General features: G+C 39.2%; 1 protein-coding gene across 3 annotated transcripts in view; it reads left to right on the top strand.

Annotated features, from left to right (window-relative positions):
- LOC6040513 (1-phosphatidylinositol 4,5-bisphosphate phosphodiesterase) overlaps positions 1–6000 on the top strand; it is a 73381-nt gene continuing 67381 nt past the window's right edge. For 2 of the 3 annotated variants that reach the window (XR_005278939.1, XM_038265987.1), the window contains exon 1: positions 1–1186. The gene's annotated coding sequence lies outside the window, so the exon portion shown is untranslated. The remainder of the gene's footprint in view (positions 1187–6000) is intronic. The other variant, XM_038265985.1, reaches the window with a different exon arrangement.

Raw genomic sequence — 6000 nt, 5'->3', positions numbered from 1 at the left:
GCTCAGCTGCGGTTCGTCGGTCGGTTCTGAGCCTCAGCTTGACAGATGTTTTTGGAGTGTCGTTCGTCATAGTCTCGCCGTCGGGATCCGTGGTCCGTCGCCCGTCGTGTCGTGTGCCCCTGGTTCCCTGTTGTTCCGAAGATAGTTTTGCGGATCTTGGGTTGGCCAGGCCGTCTCTCCCGGATTCAAGTTGGGTTCTTTTGTGGAAAATCCTTTGACAGCCAGCCTGCTAAGTTTTGGTGGTGAAGTGAAAATCTCCGAGCGCCCACCACCAGTTTGGCGAATTTTCCAAGGGATCCGTGAAAATGTCAAACCAACGGGGCGAGGACATGCTTCTGGCGAAGAAGGTTTCTGCGGCCGCCGCAGCTACTGCTGTGACGATCTACTAGGTTGTAAGGTGGTCCAGATTTCCGGACTCCGGACGAATCTCCTCAAGCTCGAGGAAAAACGCAGGCCGAGACACACAGGCAGGGGTGGTGCATTTTCCAAGCCCCACAGAATTCACACTTGTATTTTTGGGGAGTGTGAGAGAGTTTTCCGTCGTCGTCCATCGAAGCAACCCCAGCAGAAGAGGCAAACAAGCAGCAAGCAGTCCGTGCCAGCTTCGATAGCTCCCCGAAAAAAAAAAACGTGCGCGCCTGTGTGTGTTTGTGTGAATTTGGCAGTGTGTGCGTGCACTGTGCGCACGTGTGTCTGTGTGTCGGCAAGCAATTCTAGCAGGCCGTGCGTGCGGGAAAATCAGAAAATCAAGAAGAAAGCTCAGGCCAAAAGGAAAACTCACTTATCTGGGTGTTCGTTTTTCCACGCCACCCTCGATACAAACACACACACACATACAGACGGCAGGCATTGTTTTGTTTGTGTGTGTGCGTGCGCTGAAAATTCGGCGATAGAGCGAGCGAGTGTTATCTCCAAGAAAGAGAAACAAGCAGAGAAAGAGAGAGTAGAGTGTTGCCGATTGTGAAAAGAACTTAATTGAAAAGTGATTCATTATAGTTATTGGCTGAGTGCGTTTTGTTAGGGTTCGTGGAGGCCACCCACACCTCCAGCAGCGGCGGCGACTCCCCGGCTAAACCGTCCGCGTACACAACCCCACTCACACACTCAAACACCATCAAGCCTAAACAAGAGCGAGCGGCTTAAGTTTAGTCGCGGTCTAAGCACGCGCTATTTAAGCTATTTCAAGGTGAGTTTACAAATATTTACTCCCCTTCTCTCTCTCCACTCCAATGTTCAGTTGGTTTTAGTTCTGCTGGTTTTAGTTCTGCTGGCAGATGGCCCAGTCTCTCCCCACCTTCCCCTACAGCGTGAAGAGGAGGAGAAGGGGAGGGGTGGTCGAACATCGGTTTGGGAAGGTAAACAAATGTGCCGGTTTTCTTGTGCACCTTGTTTTTTTTTTTCTTTTATTTGTCCGCGCGCGCGTTGCTCTAATCCAAACCACCCATTCGATTCACATTCGCATTCGCACATTTGCGATGTGAAGAGAGAAAGAAAGAGAGAGAATAAAACATAAACAGGGAAGGAAGTGCTGCTGCTGCTGCTGCTGATTAAGAGGCAGCATTCTTTTTATTTATTTTTTGTTGTTTCTGTTATTTTTGGCCAGCAGGGAAAGACAATATCTAACCAAACATAGATTAGAGACCTGGGTTTGGGCGAACACATTTGGGATTGTTGTTATCATTGGTACACCAGTGCTTTAATTGGATCAGTGGGATTCGGTCGATTGTTTGTACTTACTCATTGTGGATAAATAAACGATTTGGGCTTTATTATTGGAAAAATATCCGGTTCCACAAATATGCTAACACATTAATGAATCATTGCTTTTTTATCATTATTTAAATGATATTAACCAAACAACAAATTTGTTTCTTCTGAAATACACATAGTCAAGTATTCGATAAAAAGTGTAATATTAATTGCTCATGACTTCTAACCCTTAACCACTCAACCCTACCTCTAAACGAACATCGATTTAAAAATTTGTCAAACATCCACATTTTCCCATTCCTTTTTTCGACTTATTTTTTTATCTTCAAAAAGTATTTGAAAGATTTTACTTGTTTGTTATTCGGCAGATGTTTTGAAAATTGTATTTTTTAAGGCTGCAGATTTTTGACTAACATCCTCTATGTTAAGTCAATTTTTATTTTTCTTTTCGCTGTCTAATTTTTTATTGTTCAACAACTGCTGAAAAACTTTGAAGTGAATGGGAATTTTTAAATCCAAGATGGCGGCAAAAATTTGGGAATTTTCATTGCAATCAACCATTCAAATTTGACTAAAATGGGGTCACAGAATTCAAATTTGATGTTAATAATAAGTAAAAAAATAAGCTACTGAAAAAAACATTCAAAAATTGTGACTAGAAAATATGAAAATCACAAAATAGTATAATGCTACAAAAAAAAAACAAGTTTTGAAACGAATTTAATACGCTTTGTTTGAAATTCTTGAAAACTCAGTTAGAATAATTTATTTTAGTGAACGTTTGTTTCCTCGCATGAATGTTATTTAAATTCAAGATATGTGCCTAACCCCAAAACAGTACTTCTTTTCAATATAAGTGCTGAAAAGTTAACCTTTCAACTCTCATGTGGATGCTGAAAAAAATTAAATATAAAAAGGAGGCCATTTCGTCATATGAAAAATTATCCAAACTTTTAAAAATTCTCGTGTTTTGGAATCGGGATGATGTCAGCTATCCATTACAACAAAAATTGCGTCAATATTTTCACGAAAATATGTATTACAGTCCAGACTCGATTATCCGAAGGCCTTGGACAAACTTCTGAAACTTCGGATAATCGAATGTTCGGATAATCGATAATCACGAAAAAAAAAAACATTTTTTTCGTTGTCCAATTTTTAATTGTCTAACTTATCTATGACCCATAATATTCTCTAAAATAATTTAGAATTTTTAAATCCAAGATGGCGGCCAAAATGGCGGTGCTGAAACATTGAAAAAAAAACTTTTTTTATATAAAAGGCAATTGAATATTCAAATTTGGCTAAAATGAGGTCGCAAACTCAAATTTAATGTTAAAAGTGAGAAAATAATGGTCATGATTCGATTATCCGAAGTCCCTACAAACCTCCGGATAATCGAACTTCTGATAATCAAAACTTCGGATAATCGAGGCTTCGGATAATCGAGTCCAAACAGTATTTCCTACACCCAAAGTTAAAGAACGAGGGGATAGTCCTCACGAAAAGAAACGTGAGGAAAGTGCTACTTTGCGAGAGTATAGTCCTCTCGCGTGTCCATTCGTTCATTGGAACAGTTCTTCCTATTGAGTGGCTTATATGGACAAATGACCGCCACTTAGTCACCGAACCATGGTGGCCCATACGGTCTTGGGTTCGAGTCTCGGTACCAGTACTTTTTTGATAGATGAACTTTTTTTAAGATGAACCCATGAGTAAAGTACTCGCGGTAATTTCGGGATTTATCCTCTCAGACCGCACACAGTACCATTTTACTACCGAATCTTGCTCTTTATCCTCTCGTATGCCGATGTCCAGTTCTGGGTGTAGATTTTTAAAATGCATCTTGAAAAATATGTTTGTTTAAGTTGATTGCAATATGAGTATCGAATGATCGGTAATTTTTCATGAACTTTGATAGTAATGTTGCTTTTTTTCAATAATACTCAGCATTTTCACAAAATATGATATTTTCACTCGTCATCAAAAATTTGAAAATAAATCTAAATTTTCTGAATAAAATCATGCATTTTTTTAATGGCATGTTGGCTCACTTGAAAGAGCTTGGTTTAAATATCGGTTGCACAAATCCCGTACGTTGATATACAAACTTTCGTTGATGCCGTTCTATTAAACTTTCAAAGGAATCGTCAGATTTGAACATGAAAATTACAAAAGTTTATTATTGATTGTAAAAAAAAGTAGAAACTCTCGCTACACCCAATCCATCAATCGCACAACTCAAGTTTTCCACTTCACCGAACCGATATTGAAAAGTGCTTCATACCATCGCGCGGAGGTACTTTTCTTCAGTTTCACCTTGCTTTCCTTTATATTACACTCTGACAGGAACAATTGGAACTTGTTCACAACAGCCGCCAACCAACCACTTTTTTTCCCTCCTATTGCGTCGTTCTATCGAGAGAAGCTCAGGTTGCCCGAGTGCTGACGTCAAATTTTCTTCCTGCGGCACAAAACACAACCACCTTATTCCACCTCTCTCTCTCTATATAGTATATATTCTATTATCGGTTCGTAATAAGTGTCACCCCACCACCCACACGACCCAACTTGTTTCCCCGTTTTTACCTTATCTTGAAACGCTCCTCGAAGCACGGGGAAAGGATTTTCAATTGAGATCTATTGCGCCATAGATTTGAACTTATGAATTGTCCTCATTTGAGGAAGCATTTTGCCTTCCTCACTGAGGTAAGGCTATAATCCTGCTCTAAAATTGAACTTTGTATGAACACATCGTAGACCCACCTTCATGTATACATATCGACTCAGAATCGAAAACTTAACAAATGTCTGTGTGTATGTGTGTGTGTATGTGTGTGTGTATGTGTGTGTGTATGTATGTATGTGACCAACAAACTAGCTCATGTTTCTCGGCACTGGCTGAACCAATTTGACCCGAACTTGTTGCATTCGACTTGGTTTAGGGTCCCATAGATCGAGTTTTATACAGATTGAAGTTTCAATAAGTAGTTCAAAAGTTATGTATAAAAATGTGTTTTCATATATATCCGGATCTCACTAAAATGTATGTAAACTATGTCCGGATCCAATATCCGACCCATCGTTGGTTAGGTTATCAAAAGACCTTTCCAACGAGTCCAAAACATTGAAGATCTGGCAACCCTGTCTCGAGATATGGCCACTTAAGTGATATTTATGTACTTTTTTGAAGCCGGATCTCACTTAAATGTATATAAACTATGTCCGGATCCACCATTCGACCCATCGTTGGTTAGGTTATGAAAAGACCTTTCCAACGAGTCCAAAACATTGAAGGTCTGGCAACCCTGTCTCGAGATATGGCCACTTAAGTGATATTGATGTACTTTTTGGAAGCCGGATCTCACTTAAATGTATATAAACTATGTCCGGATCCACCATTCGACCCATCGTTGGTTAGGTTATGAAAAGACCTTTCCAACGAGTCCAAAACATTGAAGGTCTGGCAACCCTGTCTCGAGATATGGCCACTTAAGTGATATTGATGTATTTTTTGGAAGCCGGATCTCACTTAAATGTATGTAAACTATGTCCGGATCCAATATCCGACCCATCGTTGGTTAGATTATCAAAAGACCTTACCAACGAGTCCAAAACTTTGAAGATCTGGCAACCCTGTCTCGAGATATGGCCACTTAAGTGATATTTATGTTCTTTTTAATCCAGATCTAAAAAATAGATGAAATTTGTGTACAGCCATTGATGGTAATGAGTGAGGAAGGCTTCAATCACATAGGTGGATTAAGTTAGTTTTTATTTTTAACAATATACTAATTTGCGTCATATTTAACATTTGTGAAATTATTCCAAGCAAAACCTCTCAACCTGATGAATTGCTGTGTTTTGTCTAGCATATTGATCTATGAAACGACCTCCTGGGATTCTCGCCGCATGATCCCCTATAAATACCATTGAAAACTGAAATAGTCATTTCCGGAAGGCGCCGGTACACGTGATTTGGCTCCCTCGACTTTAATGATTAATTTTGTTGACATTTAAAAAAAAGCATCCCCAGAAGGTTAAAGTGACTTGTTTATCACATGAATTGCATTTATCGAATGCTTGTAGATTATTGTTAATCTCGGAATCAGCTTTGCAGCTGTATTACAAATGAATAGTTCTGCATTAATTAATTATGCATGATTACATTTAAAATACGTTACCGAGAGTAAAACTCTATCAAATTGTAAAAATACGAAAAATGTAAATGTTAAAAACATTTTATGTTATATCGTCATCTGCTCCAAGCAGAATCGGGGGTCTGTTTAG

This window comes from Culex quinquefasciatus, chromosome 3 (assembly GCF_015732765.1).
Source record: "Culex quinquefasciatus strain JHB chromosome 3, VPISU_Cqui_1.0_pri_paternal, whole genome shotgun sequence".
In the NCBI taxonomy this organism is placed as follows: Eukaryota; Metazoa; Arthropoda; class Insecta; order Diptera; family Culicidae; genus Culex; species Culex quinquefasciatus.
The sequence above is the reverse complement of the archived record's forward strand: the minus strand, read 5'-3'. Positions and strand labels throughout refer to the sequence as shown.